At 39.3% G+C, this 12,065-nt stretch overlaps 1 long non-coding RNA gene across 1 annotated transcript; it reads right to left on the reverse strand.

The window, feature by feature from the left end:
* Positions 1 to 870: 870 nt before the first annotated feature.
* Positions 871 to 11,588, reverse strand: LOC121366759. The gene is made up of 3 exons (XR_005957221.1): positions 11,086 to 11,588; positions 5,299 to 5,371; positions 871 to 971 (listed from the first exon to the last, which is right to left on the reverse strand). It is a non-coding gene; the product is annotated as an uncharacterized LOC121366759 (long non-coding RNA).
* Between the last annotated feature and the right edge of the window lie 477 nt (positions 11,589 to 12,065).

Here is a 12,065-nt window from a genome sequence, read left to right on the forward strand (position 1 = left end):
AATACTGAGGGAGGAAACCCGCTGTCGCCACTTCATGGGCTACTCTTTTTATATTAGCAGCAAGGGATCTTTTATAGGCACCATCCCATAGACAGCATAACACATACCACGGCTTTTGATGTACGAGTCATGGTGTACTGGCTGGAGCGAGAAATAGCCCAATGGGCCCACTGACGGAGATCGATCCCAAACCGACCGCGCATCAAGCGAGCGCTTTAATCTCTATTGCCTCTATTCAAGACTGGCTTCTATATTTATATAAAATATTATTATTATTATTATTATTATTATTAATAATAATAATATTATTGTTTTTAATTTTCCATTCAAAATGTTTTCTAACATAGCCTTATTCTGCTATAAGCTTCCAAACCTTTTTGTAGATATAGAAACGTCTTATCTCACTGACAAATGAAAAACACTTCTTCTTTGCAGGTCTCACCATATGGTTGTAAGCATTTGACGTCATGCAATTGAAATGACGAGTATAACATGGACCTTAACCTGACAAAGCTACAACAGAACATGTTGGGCTTCATAGATTGGTTGGTTGTTTTGTTTAACGACACCACTAGAGCACGTTGATTAACTAATCATCGGCTATTGATGTCAAACTTTTGATACTTTTTACACGTAGTCATCAGAGGTAACCCAGTACATTTTTTCATTGGTATGGTATGGTACAGGGGTTAATGTGCGCATTCAGAGCAAGCTGTTTTAGTGATGGCCTGTCCTGGACACAGGTGTCGGCCTCGGCAGGCTCCTTTGTCCAGGACAGACATTTTTCCATTAGTAGCGAAGGATGTTTTATGTGCACCATACCACAGACAGAAAAGCGGTCTTCTATTTGAGGATTTACGGTAATACTCACGCTTCCACTATGGCGATCCATTCATCTATAGTGTAGACCATGTCCATCTCGACTGTTACGCTGTTACTTCTTTCATTCATCAGGAAGTCGAACTGATGACCTACAAGTGAACCAGTTTATTTTATGTCATTTTGTGAATGTGATCTAATCTAGGTTCATTTCATTTCAACGTATTTTCGTGCTTATATCCAATTAAGGTTCAAGCACGCTGTCCTGGGCACGAATATCAGCTATCTGAGCTGTCTGTCCAGGACAGTGGGTTAGTTGTTAGTTGGTTAGTGAGAGAGAAGAGGATGTAGTGGTCTTACCCATCGAGTGGTTAAAACTCGCTCTGGGTCATTTACCATAGTTTGATACCCAACAGCCGATGTATTTTTAATGCTGGGGTGTCGTTAAACATTCATTCATTCGTTCATTCGCTCTGGGTGGGAGCCAGTACCAGGCTGCGAACACTGAACACCCCCACCTTATGTCCGATGGCTTAACCACGACGCCACCGAGGCCGGTTTTTGGTTCATGGGGGCAATTTCGACATTGTCAAAACATCATTTAGTCTTAGAGTCGGGGATCGGTTGGAATTTCATAATCGATCATCGGTTATAATCGGTTTGCCTAAATCGATTAACTTTCGATTACAAAATCTGTTGGAATAATATGAACATAACAAGTGTCTGAATTATAAAGGCCATGCACCTAGTACCTAGCTGGAGTCACCTCAAACCCTCCTCTTATTGACACAACATGTCATTAAGGGTAGGGCTAGAAGTTACTCGAACTTGTATTACCCTGCGAAGACTCTACAAGTCGTCAATATTATGTTTACCTTTCATAGCTATTTAATTACCTTTTTCTTTTATGCGCCCGTGAAAACAAACCCCAACCCCAACACATTTACATCAGTTCCATTGGGAGCGGGCCATAGCTCGCTTGGTCATTCCCCATCGGTGGGCCCATTGGGCTATTTTTCGATTCAAACAGTGCACCACGACTGGTATATCAAAGGCCGTGGTATGTATTATCCTGTCTGCCGGATGGCGTATATAACAGATATCTTGCTCCTAATGGAAAAAATGTAGCGAGATTCCTTTCTAAAACTATGAGAGAGAGAGAGAGAGAGAGAGAGAGAGAGAGAGAGAGAGAGAGAGAGAGAGAGAGAGAGAGAGAGAGAGAGAGAGAGAGCGCATTAGCATTTAAGGCATAAATTTAAGATGATCACTAGGCCTCGTTTTGCGAAGCGATTATAGGCATAAGATCACCTTAATTGCATAGCTATACCTTATTCACTTAAGGTGATCTTAGCGCTAAGATCGCTTTGTAGAATGGGGCCCAGGTTGTTTATCAAGACATATACTTAGTATATCCTTAGTAAGAGCTCAATAGTATACTATTCTTGAAAGCCGATATTCTCCAGAGTGGCAATACGATCTGATTACAATCATACTGGGAAGTAACACTGTCGGGTTTCTCAACAGACTGACTCTAGCGTGGAGAAGACACTTAACTCTCGGTATGTTCAACTTGCTATTCAGATGTCATGCCATTAACAGCCACGCAGATATCGATTCTTTTGGAAATACTTGTTTGAAGGTTTCTTGAACAAGCGCCCCCTGTCTGTGTGTGTGTTGGGGTGAGGGGGGGGGGGGGGGGGGGGAGGAGGTGGCGGGACGTAGCCCAGTGGTAAAGCGCTCGCTCGATGCGCGGTCGGTTTAGGATCGATCCCCGTCGATGGCCCCATTGGGCTATTTCTCGTTCCGGCCAGTGCTCCACAAACTGGTGTAACATAGGCCGTAGTATGTTACTATCCTGTCTGTGGGATGGAGTATATAAAAGATCCCTTGCTGCTATTCGAAAAAGAGTAGCCCATGAAGTGGCGACAGCGGGTTTCCTCTTTATATATATCTGTGTGGTTCTTAACCATATGTCTGACGCCATATAACTGTAAATAAAATGCGATGAGCTCTTCGTTAAATAAAACATTTTCTGCCGTCCTTCTAAAATTATGTGTCAGAATTATCAAACGTTTGACATCCATTAGCCTTGATTAGTAATTCAATGTTCTCTAGTGGTTTTGTTAAGCAAAAACAAATTTTAACTATAAAGGTTAGGTGAAATAATTGTTGCATAAATTACCGGATGCAGTGCTTATACTTAAATAGTCATTTGAACTGGTGACCCGGTCATAACTTCAACATAACCGCTCTTTATATCCACAATAATTGACTAGTTAAATCAAATGTTTGGGGATCGAATAACGGGCTTTCATAGCGTAGTACAGGATGGTAACTAGCGACTGGTAATGGGGTGGGCTGGAAGGGGAGTTACATAGGCATGGCGGAAGCAAGTAGACATTGGTACCGGTGGTTAAGCCATCGGAATACAGGCTGGTAGGTACAGGGTTCGCAACCCGGTACCGGCTCCAACCCAAAGGGAGTTCTTAAGTTAAGGGCTCAATGGGTAGGTATAAGGCCACTACACCCTCTTCTCTCTCTCACTAACCACTAACCAAATAACAACTAACCCACTGTCCTGGACAGACAGTCCAGATAGCTGAGGTGTGTGCCCAGGACAGCGTGCTTGAACCTTAATTGGATATAAGCACGAAAATAAGTTGAAATGAAATGTAGCTGGTTTCCTCTAATGACTACATATCAGTATTAGCAAAATTGTTTGACATCCAACAGCCGATGATTAATTAACCGATGTGCTCTAGTGGTTTTGGTAAACAATACAAACTTGAAACAAACTTCTACCAATAAAATTCATCTCTGCCTTACGATTTACTAGGAATAATATTTTTGATTCAGCCTCCCTACCCCACCCTGCTCCGCCGTGTCTGGAGTAGTGAGTAGTTGTTGATATGGAGGAGGGGGGGGGGGGGAGAGAAGAAGAAGAAATAAAAGCTCCTCTTAGTATAAATGTGCCCTTTTGTATAGCTGGCGAGGACTCTCTATGACTGTGTCCCCCACCCCAACGCTCCCACCCACTTCAAATTATTTTAAAGTTTGTTTGTTTTTGTTTAACGACACCACTAGACCACATTGATTAATTAATCATCGGATACCGGATGTCAAACATTTGGTAGTTCTGACACAAGGTCTTCAGAGGAAACCCGCTACATTTTGCCATTAGCAGCAAGGGATATTTTATATGCACTTTCCCACAGACAGGAAAGCACATACCACGGCTTTTGATATACCAGTTGTGGTGCACCGGTTGGAATGAGAAAAAAAACCCAGTCAGATGAATGGATCCACTGAGGTGGTTCGATCCTGCGACGCAAGCAGCTCGGACAAGCACTCAACCAACTGAGCTAAATCCGTCCCCTCCAATTATCTTAGGTTTAGCTACAACCAAGTAGTGGTTCGTGATCAGCTATCGGTTTATGGCTGATAGGCATTGGGTTCGCATCTCATTACCAGCTCCTGCTCACGGAAAAACTCAACGTATTTCGAATTTAGTGTTTTACTTTAATTTATCTAGTTTATGTACATTCACTGGAATTGAGATTTTTAAAAGGGACATTCCTGAGTTTGCTGCAATTTGTAAGATGTTATTGACTAAAAGAGACTTTTTAACGATTGCAATTACATATCAAATATATTTGTCTGCATAATATATTAGTGGCTGTATATTAAACGTGTTTCTGGTCGTTCTATTATTTGTACAGGTTAAATTTCATTTTATTTCCTAAAATATATTTTAAGACAAAATCCAGTTTGGGCTTTTTACAAATATTAAGACGACCAGAAACACATTGAATATACAAACACTAATATTCTAAACAAGAAAATATATTTAATATGTAAGTTCAATCGTAGAAATATTTTATTAGTGTGGAACATCTTACAATGCAGCAAACTCAGGAATGTCCCTTTAATAATGTAATTATGTGTAGTGGGTGGGGGGAGGGGCGGGACGTAGCTCAGTGGTACAGCGCTCGCCTGATGCGCGACCGATCTAGGATCGATTCCCGTCGGTGGACCCATTGGGCTATTTCTCGTTCCAGCCAGTGCTCCACATTAGAAGTAACAAAGGCCGTGCTTCGTACTATCCTGTCTGTGGGATGGTGCATATAAAAGATCCCTTGCTGCTAATCAAAAAGAGTAGCCCATGAAGTGGCGACAGCGGGTTTCCTCTCAAAATCTGTGTGGTCCTTAACTATATGTCTCACGCCATATAACCGTAAATAAAAATGTGTTGAGTGTGTCGTTAAATAAAACATTTCTTTCTTTCGTTAAATAAAACATTTCTTTCTTTCGTTAAATAAAACATTTCTTTCTTTCGTTAAATAAAACATTTCTTTCTTTCGTTAAATAAAACATTTCTTTCTTTCCTATCTGTAGTGTACACACACTAACGTTTTCAACAGAGTACACGAACGAGAGATTTGGAGTGTTCTATAATTTAGCTATTTAATATATACTCACTGGAGTTTGCCGCTTGTGTTATCAGCTCGTCGATAGTACCACCTTGACTCGCTGTCTTGTATGGCATTAAAACCTGTATTTAATCAAAACAGAACATGCTTATTTAATATGTAATATCGTCTTTAATATAAAATAAATTAGTAAACGCGGTCGTTTCTAATATCGGTAACTCTCTGTGACTGGTAACTGAGAGCTAACGAGCTCGCCAGACAGAGACAGAGACACACAGAGAGAGAGAGAGAGAGAGAGAGAGAGAGAGAGAGAGAGAGAGAGAGAGAGAGAGAGGAGAGAGAGAGAGAGAGAGAGAGAGAGAGAGGAGAGAGAGGGAGCAGAGAGGAGAGAGAGAGGCAGAGAGAGAGAGAGAGAGAGAGAGAGAGAGTGAGAGGAGAGAGACAGAGAGACAGAGAGAGAGAGGAGAGACGAGAGAGAGACAGAGAGAGAGAGAGACAGAGACAGAGACAGAGAGAGAGAGAGAGAGAGAGAGAGAGAGAGAGAGAGAGAGAGAGAGACAGAGAGAGAGAGGCAGAGAGAGAGAGAGAGAGAGAGGAGAGAGAGAGACAGAGAGAGAGAGAGAGAGAGAGAGAGAGACAGACAGAGAGAGAGAGACAGAGACAGACAGACAGACAGAGAGAGACAGAGACAGAGAGACAGAGAGAGAGAGAGAGATAGAGAGAGAGAGACAGAGAGACAGAGAGAGACAGAGAGACAGATACAGAGAGAGACAGAGACAGAGACAGAGACACACAGAGAGAGACAGAGACAGACAGACAGAGAAAGACAGAGACAGACAGAGAGATAGACAGAGAGAGAGAGAGAGAGACTGACAGACAAACAGACAGATACAGAGACAGACAGACAGAGAGATTGAGAGAGAGACAGAGAGACAGAGAAAGAAAGAGACACAGAGAGAGGGGGGAGTTGGAAGGGGAGAGAATTAATGAGAGGGATGCAAAGGGAGAGGTAGAGGGAGAGAGATGGAGAGAGACAGGGATAAAGAGATAGAGAGGGAGAGGCATAGGCAGAGAGAGAGAGATGGACAGAGAGACGACTAAAAAAGCTAGAGACAGACAGAGAAAGCGAGCGAGAGAGAGAGACAAACAGACATACAGACAGACAAACAGACAGAGAGATACAGACACACACACACACACACACACACACACACACACACAGACAGACAGACAGACAGACAGACTGATACACACATAGTGACAGATAGTCAAGGATAGGGTATTGGAAATGTTCTTTCAGTGCGTATAGGTAGTTATATATCAGAAACGTGTCATTACTGTTATTGTTACTTTATTTACGTGTCTATATCGAAAAGAGGTTCAGGGCACGTAATATGTCATTACGATTACTTCAGTATTCCAAGGGGGACAACTACAACTATTGGCTATGTGCGATCATGTTTTATATATCTATGTAGCCCGACTTCTCTGACTGTAGAGGGCTAGACGGACATTTGGACAGATATTCAGCCCTAAATATCTGTCCAAATGTCCGTCTAGCTCTCGACAGTCAGAGTACTCGGGCTAATATCTATGTAGTAAAGCAAATGTCATTTAGAATGTATTAACGTTGGAAATGACTCGGAAGATAATTATTTCCTCATTTAACAGGCGATTTAATATATATAACTGACCTTACAAGTTGCTATCATCATCCAATTAACGCCTATGTCCTACATGTCATGTCATGTCATAGGTTTTAACATGCACATTCAGAGCAAGCTGTTGTAGCGCACGCCTTCATGGGCGCAAGTGTCGAATACAACTAAGACAAAGATTGTGGTGTTTAGAAATGGAGGAAAAGTGCGAGAAAATGAGAAATGGTTTTATAACGGTTGCCATATAGACGTTGTGGATGAATTTAATTACCTAGGCATATTATTATTTTATAATGGAAAGTTTAGTTGTACACAGAAGAGAGTAGCAGAACAAGGTCGAAAAGCTTTATGTTCAGTGCTGAAAGTGTGTAATAATAAATATTTAAATATTGACCGGCCTCAGTGGCGTCGTGATTAGGCCATCGGTCTACAGGCTGGTAGGTACTGGGTTCGGATCCCAGTCGAGGCCTGGCATTTTTAATCCAGATACTGACTCCAAACCCTGAGTGAATGCTCCGCAAGGCTCAATGGGTATGTGTAAACCACTTGCACCGACCAGTGATCCATAACTGGTTCAACAAAGACCGTGGTTTGTGCTATCCTGCCTTTGGGAAGCGCAAATAAAAGATCCCTTGCTGTCTGTCGTAAAAGAGTAGCCTATGTGGCGACAGCGGGTTTCCTCTAAAAAAAACCAGTGTCAGAATGACCATATGTTTGACGTCCAATAGCCGATGGTAAGATAAAAAATCAATGTGCTCTAGTGGCGTCGTTAAATAAAACAAACTTTACTTTTTATTTTAATATTGAAATAATGCTATCCGTGTTTGACATATATGTTAATAGTATTCTTAGTTACGGATCTGAAGTGTGAGGTTTTTATTCTGGCCAAGACATTGGAAAAAATCATATACAGTTCTGTAAAAGACTATTAGGGGTACACAAAAGAACATGTAATGATTTTGTTTATAGTGAATTAGGACAATTCTCAATGCAAATTATAAGAAAATTACGTATTTTTAAATATTGGATAAAGCTGCGTAACACTAATAACAGTATATTAAGAGCTATATATATATGAGGAAATGGTTCAGTATGAAGATGACTGGTTAATGAAGGTCAAACAGGAACTAAACGAACTAGGTTTAAATTATGTATGGAACTTAGCACATGTTAATAACAATATTTACAATGTAATTACAGAAAGGATAACTGACATATTCAAGCAACAATGTTACAGTAAAATAATGATAACTCCAAAGGGAAGTTTATACAAACACTTGTTAAATAATTTCATATTACAAGATTATCTTAGAAAACCATTGGACGTTCTTCATTTAAAAGACATAACTGAAATCAGAATATGTGCACATAAATTAAATACAGAATTTGGCAGGTATAGAAATATTGAATGATCAGAGAGAAAATGTACACTATGTGACAAAAATTAAATAGAAGACGAGTATCATTTTATCCCCCAGTGCCCACGATATAATGATTTAAGAATGAAATGTATTAAAACATATTACCATAGACGTCCAAGCGTTTTCAAACTTACCCAGCTATTGGCGTCTGACTATTTAGAACTTAATAATCTCGGAAAATATTTATTTAGAGCAAATGCCGTTAGAGATCAACTATTGGAGCAAACTGGTTAATATTAACATTACTTCTGTTTATTCAGTATAGTATTATTCGATTACATGTATATTAAACCAGTAGTACATGTATCTCTCAGTATACTTAATAATGACATATATGTATTAAATAATATAAGTCAATAGAACCTTAATTTATTTATTATTATTATTATTATTATTATTATTATTAATAATAATAATATAATTATTATTTACTAAATCATTCTCCACCATAAATCCTGTACATATCCTGTATATATTTATTATTTTGTTGTACATTGTTTTATGCTTGTAAGTTATAAAAATTTAAAGCAATAAATAACTTGAACTTGAACTTGATCTTCGTCCAGGACAGGAAAGGGGTTGAGTTGGGGGAGGGACCGCCCGCCCTTGGCAAGTGCAAGAGAGCACAAACAGCCCAACCAGGGTTGTTAGCTGGCGGGGGGGGGGGGGGGGGGGGGGGGGGATATTTGTGGTGCTACTGAATTTTCTTTTAATGTCCCGTAGGATTGAGTCCAAAAAATAAACAGGTTTGTGCAATTTTCATGAAGTTATTTGGCGCATGATTTGGAGCGGTTCTTCGAAAAGTCAATTTAAGGAGCTTTTTGAGTGATTTTGACTTAGTTGTCCCAATTATAGCCCTTTCCGGTTGCCCGAGTACTCTGCCGTTCGAGAGCTAGACGGTGGTTATGAACTTACGATACGGCTGAGAGCAATCATACCGTCCAAATGTCCGTCCAGCTCTCGAACGGCAAACTACTCGAGCTAATCTTTCCGGAACATTGCCTGTTGAGGGTCGTCTTGTTTGTTCTCCCAAAGTACTACATGTCTGTCTCTAAAAGCTTTTATATAATCAAAAACGAATCGTTTTTCGTCCTTAACTGATATCATATTATCGTTATACATCGTTAGGATAACCAGTCGTGACGTGTTCAGCATGGCGGGAGATCACGGTCTCTTTATAGACTGGTGTCTGCGCCTAACGTTAGATGGAAGGAAATGTTTTATTTAACGACGCACTCAACACATTTTATTGACGGTTATATGGCGTCAGACATATGGTTAAGGACCACACAGATATTGAGAGAAGAAACCCGCCGTCGCCATTTCATTGACTACTCTTTTCGATTAGCAGCAAGGGATTTTTATATGACCATCCCACAGACAGGATAGCACATACCATGGCCTTTGATATGCCAGTCGTGGTGCACTGGCTGGAACGAGAAATAGCCTAATGGGCCCACAAACGGGTATCGATCCCAGACCAGCCGCGCATCAAGCAAACGCTGTACCACTGAGCTACGTCCTGCCCCAACGTTAGATGGCTACAATATGATAGAATAAGATAGTGCCAATCAAATTGTTCGCGAGCGCTCTGTATTCTGAACGCGCAACTAACGGTCATGTTCAGCCTAAACAGATTTAAAGACGCTGAATCGAGGTTGTATACTTACCAAAAAGTGTCTTGTAATATTTGTTTTGAAATTTAAAAAATATGTCTGGAACAACGTGCCCATTAAAATTATAACAAAATAATGCCATGAAATTAACTGGCAGAAACAAAATAAGTGATATCGCATGGCGTACGTGTATATGTTTTCAACTAATATTCTTTAAAGGGACATTCCTGAGTTTGCTGCAAGTTTAAAGATGTTATCGACTAACGGAGACTTTTTAACGATTGTAATTACGTATCAAATATATGTTTCTGCTTAAAATATTAGTGGCTGTATATTAAACGTGTTTTTGATCGTTCTAATATTTGTACTAGGTTAAATTTCATTGTATTTCCTAAAATATATTTTTTAATTATTTGAAGACAAAAATCCTGTTTGGGCTTCTTACAAATATTAAGACGACCGGAAACATATTGAATATACAGACACTGATATTCTAAACAAGAAAATAGCTTTAATATGTAAGTAAATATTTTATTAGTCGAACATATCTTACAATACAGCAAACTCAGGAATGTCCCTTTAAATAAAGGGCTAACAATTGGCTTCTGTTTTTATATTTTATATGCATGTTATGGGGTTTTTTTTTATTTGTCTATTTTTCTTTTGATGAGGCCAATACTTATATTATATGACAACTCATGCATATTCAATAAGGCTAAACACCACTAGAGCACATTAATTAAATGATCATTGACTAATGCATATCTAATTAATTTTCTATATTTTCGAGTTAAATGTGAAAAGGTCATGTGTGGAATAGATTAATATGTAGTTATTTATCAAGTATTAATGTGAAGAAAAAAAACAAAACATGGTGAAGTATAGCCTTTGCAACTATCTCAAACTTAAAGTCTCTTTAAACTGAAATAATCATACAGAACAAAATAAAGTAAACTTTTAAATTAAATTAAATTACAAAGATGTCATTTTTTTTTTTTTTTAATTGTTTTATTTATTTAACTTTTTTCTTCTTTTTTTTTTTTTTTTTTTTTTTTTGTTATTTGTTAATTTAATTTTCTTCTTAATGGCCAAAGTCATATTATATATCACTGCATCCCAAATAAAATCGCATACCACTTACCATGATGAATAAGACGCTGCACACAATATGTTCGCCAAACATCTTCGCTCGAATTTTCCCCAATCTACTGTTTGAACTTGCGTTTCGTTTTGTCTTTATGCCGAGTCATCATCCAATGATTTAATTTCCTTCGCCAATCATTCTGCTTACTGGGCTCGTTTGATTCGACCAAAGGAAGAATGTTAATTAAACAACTACGTATATCCTCTCCCTGTTACCGCGTGTCACCCATTAACGATCAAAACATGTTTGTGTGAGAAAATAAATGTACTTCGGTGACCTTAAAGGGGCTATCCTGTTTGAAACCATTGCAACATATTTCAAAACAATAGTAATAAATATTTTTAAAGGCATTGGCCCGAGTTTGAAACCATTGTAACATATTTAAAAATAATAGTAATAATGTTTTTAAAGGGACTGTTCCGAGTTTGATACCATTGTAAGATGTAACAGATCCGGCCTCAGATTACAGTTATCTTTCCATTTGGTTGTCCGGACATCCGGAAATTTATCCGCGCAAGTAGTCTGCTGTTTGACTGTGATTATTTCATGGCAGACAGCTATGAAGTGGCAACTATTTGACTGAAGTGACAGGGGAGAGCATGTAGTTTGTAAACATGTGTAACTTGTTGACAATGAAGACTTGTTTGTGGTAATTCCGGCCCATGCAAAAGTAGTGCTTTTTGGTGTAAAATGGGTGTACGCCGGCCAGGTTTAGAGGGTGTGCTTGTTTAAACCAATATGCTGGGGGAAAGAGCTGGACAACAGGAGTTGTCCTTTTCAGGGTATGTGTCCCCCAGGCAGGCAAAGGCACATACAAAAATCCACGGGCCTGCTGATATTAATAAAAATGTTATAGCCACTAAGGCTATATAGAAACATATAGCGAAATTAATTGAGGTCTGTGGCCATCCTCTTTGATGACTAAAATTAAAATACTACGTAGCCCAGTGGTAAAGCGTTCGCTGATGAGCGGTCGG

The sequence above is a fragment of the Gigantopelta aegis genome, unplaced genomic scaffold, assembly GCF_016097555.1.
Source record: "Gigantopelta aegis isolate Gae_Host unplaced genomic scaffold, Gae_host_genome ctg7031_pilon_pilon, whole genome shotgun sequence".
NCBI lineage: Eukaryota > Metazoa > Mollusca > Gastropoda > Neomphalida > Peltospiridae > Gigantopelta > Gigantopelta aegis.